Genomic DNA, 12,073 nt, shown 5'->3' on the forward strand with positions numbered 1-12,073 from the left:
GAAGCCAGATTATTTTAATTGTTTTAATAGAAAACAGCTTAATTAATAGCATAAATCCAATTTTATAAAAATGCAAAAAAGCTGACACATAATATCTGTAGAGTGAGTAGGAAGAAAGGGCCAAAGACTTTGAAAAATTTATTCAAAACCGTACAATATCAGTAAAGCAAACTACACTTAAAACTTACCGATACATATTTTAAGCACAAAGCTCTGGTTTAAGAAACACAGAAACAGTTGCAGGAAACACTGAGGGGTAAGCTGATGGAGGAGAATGGCAGTTGTACAATACATTTCATCTTCACCGTTGCGGTTTTTCTGACGCTGAGCTCTGCAGCCGTGCTAAAGCCACGGAGAAGACAGACGGCTGTCTTGAACCTGGGTTGGGAAGGTTCAAGAGAAGGACAGTGGAACAGAGGAAGCGAGGCCAAGTGGGGGCCAAGCTATTTACACTTGCTAAGGAAAGGAGGAGGTAACAGGCAGGAAGATGAGGCCAAGGGCATGGGGGATGTGGACAGGTAGAGAAAGATGTTAACAAAAACTTCCTATACATGCTTACACTATTCATAATATTTTATATTTTAAAGTACGCTGTCATTTTCAAAGCATTTTTTAAAATAGACTTTATTTTTTAGAACAGTTTTAGGTTCTCAGCAACACTGAGCAGAAAGTAGAGAGATCTCAGATAACCCCTGCCCCCACACATGCACACCCTCCCCAACCAGAGTGGTACTTCATGGTTATGGATGAACCTACATTGACACATCGTTGTCATTCAAAGTCTGTAATTTACACTTGGGTTCACTCTCATTGTTACATATTCCATGGGCTTGGACAAATGTCTAATAACATGTTTTCACCATTATAGTATCATGCAGAAGAGTTTCACTGCCCTGACATCCTCTGAGCTCTATTTATCCCTCCCTTCCTCCCAACCCCTGGCATCCATTGATCTTTTTACTATCTCCATAGATTTGCCTTTTCCAGACTGTCATATAGTTGGAATCAAACAGTATATAACATTTTCAGAATGGCTTCATTTAATTAGTGCTATACATTAAAGCCTCTCCCCCATCTTTTCATGGCTTAATAGCTCACTTCTTTTTAGCATTAAACAATTTTCTGTTGTACGGATTACCACAGTTTATCCATTCACCTACTGAAGGGCATCTTGTTTGCTTCCATGTTTTGGCACTTATGAATAAAGCTGTTATAAACTCCATGTTCAGATTTTTGTCCGGACAGTTCATTTTAACCTTCATATTCTGAATACAGAACGAGTGTTCTAAATCAATTCCTAAGAAGTCAAATATAACACATGAAATCAAAGCATTTATCAATATGACTGGTAGAGTTTATCCTTTGAATATCCTTTGAAGCAAGACAATATGTTACTATGTTAGGAATAAGAAACTCTGAATTGATGATTTCAACAAATGTTTTGAGGAATTAACTCTCTATTCGGTCCTTCCCCCATCTTCTCCCTGCTCCACCCTTTCCTGACTCAGAACAGTTAGCATGATACACTGGATCAATGGATGTGTAACCAGATTGTCTGTGTTGTTTCTGTTTGAATAATGAGCCTCTGACATTTATAAGCAGTATAATTTGGAGCAAGTTACTCAACATCTTTGGGCCTCTTCTTCCTCATCTGTAAAGCAGGAATTTTTAATAGTGTCTACCTCATAGATTAAATGAGTTTATATTCGTAAACTCTTAGAATAATTACCTGGCATCTAAGTGTTGAATAAAATGAATAATACGTACGGGGATCTCTTGTATGAATGCTGGTCTCCCAGGCCTGTATAGAATTCTGAATTGTGCTGTTGAGTCAAACTGTCAGGTCTGCAATTTGATTTTATCCCACTTACAAGCCAGTAAGTTAGGCTTTACTGTTTCACGGATGTTGAGAGAAGATGTGAGACATCTGAGTCAGAAAGAAAAAACTGTTTCACCCACAGCACAGGATAAAAAGCATGAATTGTTCATATCAGTTCCTCTTGCCCCCAAGTTCCACCGGCGTAACACCAAGGAGCCCAGATAGAGGCCACACATGCAGTGGCTTTGGGTTCAGTAGGGGAACGGTGAGCTTGGGGAACCCATTGCTTTTCCAGCAAGCAAAAAGCTAAGTCAGTTTCTTTGTCCCAGTGGGAGATGTTACTTTATCTCTCAAGATTGCTGCTGTAGGGGCACCTGGGTGGCTCAGTGGGTTAAAGCCTCTGCCTTCGGCTCAGGTCATGATCCCAGGGTCCTGGGATCGAGCCCTGCATCGGGCTCTCTGCTCAGCAGGGAGCCTGCTTCCTCCTCTCTCTCTCTCTGCCTGCCTCTCTGCCTACTTGTGATCTCTGTCAAGTAAATAAATAAAATCTTAAAAAAAAAAAAAAATTGCTGCTGTAGGGGCACCTGGCAGGCTCAGTCAGTAGGGCATGCTATTTTTGATCTTGCAGTTATGAGTTTGAGCCCCATGTTGGCCATATAGATTACTTAAAAAAAAAAAAAAAAAGAAAAGAAAAAGAAAAGATTGGTTGCTGCAAACATAACCATGAGAAGTGGCTTGGGTAAAGAGTGATGTGGTAGAAGGCCTCTACCATGGCCCATAATGGTTCTTGCCTCCTCTCCTGGTCTTCACTCCTTTGTGTAATCACCTCCAGCAGACTATGGGCTAGATTTATTGACTCATTTCCAGCTAATTTAATACAGCACAAATGACAGGATGTTGCTTCTGAGTTGAGGTTATAAAAAGACTGTGGCTTCTATCTTGGGCACCCTCTCATGTTCTCTCTCACTCACTCTGAGGGCAGACAGTTACGTTGTAAACTGCCACACAGAGAGAACTGCACAGCAAAGAAAGGATGTCTTTGGCCAACAGTGAGTAAGAACCTGAAGCCTGCCAACAGCTGTATTGAGTGACCTTGGAAGCAGAATCTCCCTTATTCAAGATTGGGGATGACTGCACCCTGGCCAACCCCTTCACTGTAGCCTTATCAGAGACTCTGAGGCCAAGGGCTCCCAGCTAAGCTATGCCCAGATTCCTAGTCAACAGAAACTGTAAAAAAAAAAAGTGTTTGTTGTTTGAAGCCTCTGTGTTTTGGAGTCTTCTGTTATGCAGTGATAGTTATGTAATATGAGCTGTGAGGGCCTTGCACTCTTGGCATATTGGCCAAGACGTGAAGGGGTATGAGAGACCCATAAATAACTATTCCCAAACAATAGGGTAAAGCTACAAACCAGGAAGACGATGCCTTCTTCCCAGAAGAGGGCTGACACACTTAGTGTCTAGTATGTAGGGAGAGGCATATGCTGAAACTAGAAACTAGAATTTGGAAGGAAGCCCTAAGCTGGAACTAGTCTGACCAATCTCAGAGCCAGTTTTTGAAAAATTTTGCTTGCTTGAGGATATAGTGCAGGATAGAAAAAAGTTTCTGCTCTGTGCATGCAGTAGGAAGCTAGGTAGGTTGTGTCAAATACCGAAATGCCTACTCTGCATTCAGTGAACCAGATTATCTGGTTGTATATTATTTTGTGTCCTCATTTGCCTTCTGTTCATCTGAGTCCTTTGTAAACTTTGTTTAAATATTTTCCCCAGTCTTACTCGTACCTAGAGGAATTAGGTGTTAAATGCTTGATTAAAGGGGAAACAGTGCCCCCTGGAGACCAGAGTGGCAATGCCCAGAGACCACAAGAAGCAGAAGCTAGGCTAGGCAAGGGAAATGTAAGGTTCTTTGTAAATATTAAGAACAGGGATGGGGACGCCTGGGTGGCTCAGTTGGTTAAGCGGCTGCTTTCAGCTCAGGTCATGATCCCAGCGTCCTAGGATCGAGTCCCACATTGGGCTCCTTGCTCCGCGGGGAGCCTGCTTCTCCTTCTCCCTCTGCCTCTGTCTGCCTGTGCTCACGCGCTCTCTCTCTAACAAATAAATAAATTAAAAAAAAAAACACTTTTTAAGAACAGGGATGGGCGCCCGGGTGGCTCACTGGGCTAAGCCTCTCCCTTCGGCTCAGGTCATGATCTCAGGGTTCAGGGATCAAGTCCCGCATCGGGCTCTCTGCTCAACAGGGAGCCTTCCTCCTCTTTCTGCCTGCCTCTCTGCCTACTTGTGATCTCTGTCTGTCAACTAAATAAAATCTTAAAAAAAAAAAAAAAAGAACAGGGACGCCTGGGTGACTCAGTTGATTAAGCATCTGCCTTTGGTTTAGGTCATGATTCCCAGGATCGTGGGATCCATCCCCCATCCCCCATCAGGCTCCTTGTTTAGCAGGAAACATGCTTCTCCCTCTGCCTGCCACTCCCCCTGCTTGTGCTCTCTCTCTCTCTCTGATAAATAAATCTTTTAAAAAATATATAAATTAACGTCAAGAACATATTTAATTAAATTAAAAATATCTGATCTAAAGCTTGTAAGAAACTGGTATGAGCCTTTGTAACTAGGTGTGGTGATGGATGTTAACTAGACTTATTGTGGTGATCATTTCACAATATATATAAATGTTAAATTATTATGTTGTAAACATGAAACTAATATGATGTTATATGTCAATTACAGCTCAATTAAGAAACCCATTCATTCAAAATTTTAAAAAGAAATAAATTGGTATGGAAGATTTCTTAGCATGATAAAGAATTTTTTTTTTTTTTCAAAGAGAGTCAGTTTTATTCCCTACATAATGGAAGGCCAGCAGTACTATTCTTAGGAACATGGGCTTTGTAACAGACAGGACTTCCTTTTATTAACTGTGTGCCCTTGGCTGAGTTGATGAATCTGAGCCTATTTCTTCATCTGTAAAACAAAGATAATATCTTATTGGATTATAGAGTTGATTAAGTAAGATTATGTGTATCATATCCTTACTACTTGATAAGCACTCAGTTATTATTATTAACTACTACTACTACTACTACTACTACTACTGTACGAATGAGATAAGAGTGTTCCATCTACTTAAAATTCTCCATGCTGGTAATGGAATTTTCTGATAAGAAGAATTTACAGAAGACATAAATTAGAATAGAGGAAGGAAGAATCGATGGGCAATAAAACCCAAGAATATTTGTAAAGGTGTGGGGAAAAATATAATCTTTTAAAACTTTCATTCCAATTTATAGAGGGAGTTCTTACAAATATATAATTAACATCACCAGTCTATTGGATAAGTGGTCAAAGGAGATGATAAAGAGTTTTAACATGTGTTACCTAACAACCTACTTAATGGTTAAGAAATGCCAAGTGAAACAACTTTCAGGCCTACATACCTTTTGTTTTTTTTGAAGATTTTATTTATTTATTTGACAGAGAGAGAGAGATCACAAGTAGGCAGAGAGGCTAGCAGGGGTGGGATGGGGAGCAGGCTCCCTGCTGAGCAGAGAGCCCTATTCGGGGCTCAATCCCAGGACCCTGAGACCATGACCTGAGCCGAAGGCAGAGGCTTAACCCACTGAGCCACCCAGGTGCCCCTCACATACTTTTAAAAGTCTCAAATATAAATGAAAAATAAAAAGAACGGGTCTTGGAGAAGACATAGGAAGAAGGCTTTGACCATGGAACACCACACATCTGACTTTGGCCCCTACCAGCTATGAGTGCAGATTTTACCCTCTCTCTCTGCACCTAAGTTTCCTTATCTGTTCATATGTTACAGCAATAGCATATTATAGATTCACTGTGAGTATTAAATGAGAAAAGTCATGGAAAGCACTGGCTCTCACCAATTGGTCTCATCATTGTCATTGTCATTATCTTCATCATTGTTACTTGATTTGCTGATGTTATAACAAGCAGAATTGGAAAGGGGGCTAGCCCCTCAGGAGATTACCCAGAGCAATATGTACTAAGAGCCATAAAGTTTCATAGACCTTTTAAATCTGTTTTACCCATGTAAAACATGTAAAACATGTTTCCCATGTGTGGGAACAAATTTAAAGGGAAAAAAATTACCTGATTAGAGATGTTTATAGCAATGCTAATTATGACCATCAGAACTTGGGAACAACCTAATACCAAGAAATAAGGGAGAGTTAAGTAAACAAAGTATAGTAATACAAGATACTAAGTACAAAAGGAATATATAAAAATCATAGTTTTACTATGTATCAGGAAGAACCAGTTCAAAAATAAAATGGAAAAATGACATATTTGTAATAATCACAACAATAAAATGCCTAGAAATAAAATTAATAAAAAATATTCAAAACCCATTAAAAATTATGTTTTACCAAATGACATATAAAGTCTTTGTAAATGGAGAGTCATATATGGATAAGAAGCCTCAACATTTTTAAAAATCAATTCTCCCCGTATTGATCTATAAATAAAATATATTTTTTATCAAAATCCCAGTGGAATTTTTTAAATTTAAAAGTTGATTCTCTAGTTTATCTGGAAGAGTACATGTTTCAAAACAACCAAGAAGGTTTTGAAAAACAACGGTAACAAAATAAGAGTTGGCTTAGAAGACACTGAAAGAACTATAAAACTATATAGTAAACAGGATAGTGTGGGACTGATCAGAAAATGATGACTGGATGAGGCGCCTGGGTGGCTCAGTGGGTTAAAGCCCCTGCCTTCAGCTCGGGTCATGATCCCTGAGTCCTGGGATCGATCCCCACATCGGGCTCTCTTGCTCAGCGGGGAGCCTGCTTCACCCTCTCTCTCTGCCTGACTCTCTGCCTACTTGTGATCTCTGTCTGTCAAATAAATAAATAAAATCTTAAAAAAAAAGAAAAGAAAAGAAAAGAAAGAAAATGATGACTGGATCAATGGAAAGGAACAGAGTTCAGAAAATAACCCAGGTTCACACTTACAGGATTTCACACATGCTCAAGGTGGCATTTCCCTTTCTAAAAATACATTTTTAAATTATTTATTTGAGAAAGAGAGAGTGTTTGTGCATGCGGTCGTGAGCCAGGGGTGGGGCAGAGGAAGAGAGAGAATCTCAAGCAAACTCCCCACTGAACTTGGACCCTTTGAGCGGGGCTCCATCTCAAGACCCTGAGATCATGACCTGAGCCAAAATCAAGAGTCGGACACTTAGCCAACTGAGCCACCAGCTGCCCCTTTGATGTTTTATTTTATTTACTTTATTAAAAAAAGATTTTATTTATTTTGGGGGGCAGGAAAGTGGGGAGTGGCAGAGGGATAAGCAGACTTCCCACTGATCAGGGAGCCTATCATGGGGCCCAATCCCAGGACTCTGAGATCATGACCCAAGTTGAAGTCAGACGCTTAACTGACTGAGCCACCCAATATTTTAAGTAATTGCTACACCCAACATGGGCCTTGAACTCACAACCCTAAGATCAAGAGTTGTATGCTTTACTGACTGAGCCAGCCAGGCCCCCCTCAAGGTGGCATTTCAAATCAGTGGGGAAAGACTAGACAACTCAGTATAAACAGCATAAGGACAATTGGCTTAATTAACCACAAATCATGGGTGATTTAAAAATATAAACTTAAAAAACCAAAACAATAAAACTATTTGTTAAAAAATACATATATATTTAGAAAAATATCTTTACAAACTCTGGGTAGGAAATAACTTCCTTAGTCTGACACAAAACCTGGAAGCCACGATGGATTGATCAGATTATGTGAAGATTAAACACTTTTGTTAAGACCTGTGCCTGTCTTTGGAATCCCCAAGAGAGCAATAGCATGGGGTGAGAGATGGGAGCTGGGAGGCAAGCAGAGGGAGTTCAGAAAGGGCACCCAGGAGTCTTCGGCTATGCTTTGCTTTGGTTCTGAGCATTGTTCCCTGCTCAGATAAGCACAGTGGATTTCCTACTTAGAGTTTGATAACTTTTTGAAATGTATTCCTGGTTCCTAGTATGTCTAATTTTAAATGAATTTCAATGAAATTAAAACTCACTTTAGGGAACACCTGGGTGGCTCAGTGGGTTAAAGCCTATGCCTTTGGCTCACGTCATGATCCCAGGGTCCTGGGATCAAGCCCCGGCATCATGCTCTCTGCTTAGCAGGGAGCCTGCTTCCTCCTCTCTCTGCCTCTGCCTGCCTCTCTGCCTACTTGTGATCTCTGTCTGTCAAATAAGTAAATAAAATCTTTAAAAAAAAAACAAACCAACCCTCACTTTGGGCACCTGGGTGGCTCAGTTAGTTAAGTGGCCAGACTCCTGATTTCAGCTCAGGTCACCATCTCAGGGTCCTGGGATCCAGCCCCACATCCGGCTCCACGCTCAGCAGGGAGTCTGCTTGAGGATTCTCTCTTCCTCTCCCTCTGCCCTTCCTCCTGCTCGCTCACTCCCTCTCTCTCTCCCCCAAATAAATAAATAAATCTTTACTTGTATCTTCCTCCAACAGCACCATAACTTTCATATAGCAAAAGAGACTGTAAAGTTAAAAGATGAGTGACACACAGCAGAACACTTGCAGACTGGGTAATAAAGGGTCGTTATTCATTATATACAAAGGGTTCTTTTAAAATAAGAGAAGGAAAATAAAAAATATAACACACCAGAAGGCATACACATTGCTGAGCAAATAAGCGTGTGTTCAGCCTCACTACTAATTAAACAAGATGGCTTCTTTACCTGTCGGCAGCAGTACACCGAGTAGGAATGGGTGGGTGAACAGTCAGCAGGAAGGAGGGCAAGCAGTCAGGAGGTGCACTGTTTGTAGAGAATTTTCAAAATAATAAACACATCATCATGCTAAGTCTAAAATACGCCATTGATAGAATATTCTTCCCCACAGGGGCAGGCTGCTCCCTTTGCTCCAAACTTACCAGGCCCCCTATTAGAATAGGAAAAATAGAAAAGATTGCTAGCAACCTATGTCAGTATATACCCACACACTGTTGGTAGAAGCATACAGCTTTTTTTGATGGCAAATTGGAAGGACTTAATTGATGTTTTAAATGTGTGTTTCCTTTGACCCAGTAATTCTACTTTTTGAAATCTAGAGTACTAAAATATTCCTAATGTGTCCAAAGATATAGGTACAAAAAAGATATATGTACAATAAACTTTGTAAAGAGGACAATTTGGGGCACAACCTACGTATTAGCCACTAGGGGAATGGTTAATAATTTATGGTACTTAACAGGATTCTCTGGAATGGTTGGGAGATTGGACTAGATAACACCTCAGATCTCTTACAATCTTCCAGTTTTATGACCTTTGATTTTAGGCTTTGGAGAACAGTTCCAAAAAAGAAGCTTCAAAAATAATTAAAGCAATGATATCATTAATGGAATAACCATGCACTTCCTTAAGATCATCATTTAGAAGAGGAAATTAATATTTTAAAACATCTTGGAGCACCTGGGTAGTTCAGTCAGTTAAGTATCCAACTCTTGATCACTGTTCAGGTCATGATTTTGGGGTCATGGGATCGAACCCCACGTTGGGCTCCACGCTGGGCATGAAGTTTGCTTACGATTCTCTCTCCACCCCTCCTCACCCCTCTCTCCCTCTCTTAAAAAAAAAAAAAAGTCTTACTTTGAAATAATTTTATATTTGGAGGAGTTGTAAAGATAGTACAGAGTTCCCATATACTCTTTATCCAGTTTTCCCTACACCAACATTTTATATAACCATAGTATTGTCAATAATATGTATGCACTCTAACCTATTGAAACAGCAAAGCCAAAAGAACTAGTGATCTAGTTCTATTTACTGCAGATAATAAGACTCTACTCCATTGGCTACAGAGGCTAATTATAGCGAAGAAATCAAAGTCATCCTTCTTGGAGAGACCAACATTGAGGTGAAGGAAACATGCATTGTTTGGCTGCTGCTTTTTCTGTGCATCCTAGAAGTGGAACAAAACCTGGCTTTTATTAATGCCAGTTCAACTATTTTTAATTTTCTAATTTCTGAAGTGAAAAGGACTGAGGTTAGCAAACTGAAGCATTATCTTAATTGCTTTTGAAAACATTTGAGAAACTGCTATTTTCAGATTCTGTTAATTTAATAACAGTAGACAAATCACAGTGAGTAAGCAGGTCAAGAACCTGAGAAGACTGAGTGATAAAATTAAAACATTAAGCACAAGCACTCTTATTTAACAGCTTGCATTTGCGTGCCAAGTGTGGTGAGTGTTTATGGTTCACCAACTGTGTTGTATGCCAGACACTTCAAAGAACATTCCAGAGAGATGGTCTGACTTACTGGAAGTTTAAAGGCTCAAACACCATATTTTATCTTGTTTTTTAAAATACAGTTTTTATTATAAAATAGTTAGACATTTTACAGGATTAATCCAGTTTCTACAAGTCAATAACATAAATTTTAAAAAGGAAAAAAAGAAGAACAAAGGAGAAAAAAAAAAAGAAAAAGCAGTAATGTGGATTAAGAGACTTAAAAGATCTAACAACCAAGTGCATTGCGCAGGTTTTATTTAGATTCTGATTTGAACAAACCAACTATGAAAAGACATTTTTGAGACATTAAAGAAATTTGGTTATGAAATTGGCATTAGATGTTAGCAATAAATTGTTAATTTTGTGACTATGGCTTTGTGGTATGTAAGAAAATGTTCGTATTTTGGAGATGGATCCTTAATATGAAGGGACAAAATTATATATTTGGGATTTGCTTTTAAATAATTCTACAAAGAAAGAAAAAAAAGTGACAGATGAAGTAAATGTCAGCAAACTTGACAATCATTGAGTAAGTAATTTCCAAGGTAATGGGAATTAATTGTACATTTTAAATGAAAGTTAAATTTTTCAAAATAAAAAGTTCTCACAGGGGCGCCTGAGTGGCTCAGAGGGTTAAGCCTCTGCCTTCAGCTCAGGTCATGATCTCAGGGTCCTGGAATTGAGCCCCGCCTCCGGCTCTCTGCTCAGCAGGGAGCCTGCTTCCCCCACCTCTCTCTGCCTGCCTCTCTGCCTACTTGTGATCTCTCTCTCTGTGTCAAATGAATAAATAAAATCTTAAAAAAAAAAAGTTCTCACAAAACACCTACAAAATTTAAACTGGAGGTGGACTTGTGGTTATAATTCTATCTTCCAGACCTATAAACAGTCTATGGTGGTCACCACAAACTGTACAAGAGATCCTTTACAGATGAAGTTAAAGTCTGTTTCACTTGCTGTTGCGGTTTTAGTAAACTCTCTGAGAAGAGGGAGACATACTCTGAGCTCACCAAAAGCCCCATTTGCCAAAGTTGCTATAAATGGTATCTCTGCTTCCATTCTTGATCTTCTGCATTCTCCACCTTCTAGCTAGAGTTATATTTAAAACCATAAATGTCCTCACCTCCTTCTCTGCTTAACACCTTTCAATGCATTCCAGTTCCTGGGATAAAATCAAAAGCTCTGACAGGGCTCATACAGCCCTCCGTGAACTAGCCGGAGCCTCTCCTGCGGGCTCTCCGCTACTCACTGGGATCCAGCCCTGCTGGCTTTTTTCAGCCCTTCAGCCGCCAAGTTCAGTTCTGGCCACGACCTTCTCAGAGCTGGTCACTCCTCTTGGAACGTCCTTCCACAAAACATCACAGGACACGCCCCCGCCCACTATTTTCTTCCTTACAGAAACAGTTCTTTTCTCTTTTAGCAATTTTCACAGCTTCCTTGGTTTTATTTATTTCATGTCTGTTTTCCCACTCTGCATGTGTATTCTGTTTATCATAATATAGTCAACAATATCCGATTTTTAATGAATCAGTTAAGGAACATTTCTTCCCCAGCTTCCAGTCCCATAAATATCATCGAAATGTTGAAATTTAGTTTTGAAATATTGGAGAGGGCATTTGGAGAATATTATCCCTCAAATTGGCTTAAACTTCAGAAGAATTACAGTTGAGGGATAGCGGGGGAGGGAGTGGGGTGAGATGGTGCAAGGCATGGTGGGGGCATTTGGGAGGAGAAATATCAGGGTGTCGCAAATGATGACCAGGCTGCAGAGCAAAAGCTTACAAAAAAGAGATGTCACCACCACTGTGATTCTCTGCGTGTTTGGATTCATAAACTTCCACTTCGCCATGATGCCTTTTCCCTTTAGTCAGTGCCCTGTCTTCCATCATAGTTCTCTGCTGTGCAATGAAACACCAACAGGAGGGATTAGCGGTGGAATGCAGACAACTGACCAGAATCTCTCATTTCTAAGCCAGTGAGCA

General features: G+C 39.9%; 1 long non-coding RNA gene across 1 annotated transcript; it reads right to left on the reverse strand.

Annotated features, from left to right (window-relative positions):
• LOC308341811 lies at positions 1-11,409 on the reverse strand. The gene is made up of 6 exons (XR_013966727.1): positions 11,215-11,409; positions 8,542-8,619; positions 5,933-5,988; positions 1,768-1,927; positions 1,161-1,297; positions 1-378 (listed from the first exon to the last, which is right to left on the reverse strand). It is a non-coding gene; the product is annotated as an uncharacterized lncRNA (long non-coding RNA).
• Positions 11,410-12,073: the final 664 nt, after the last annotated feature.

Source organism: Martes martes (assembly GCF_963455335.1).
Source record: "Martes martes genome assembly, chromosome: 4".
Taxonomy (NCBI): domain Eukaryota; kingdom Metazoa; phylum Chordata; class Mammalia; order Carnivora; family Mustelidae; genus Martes; species Martes martes.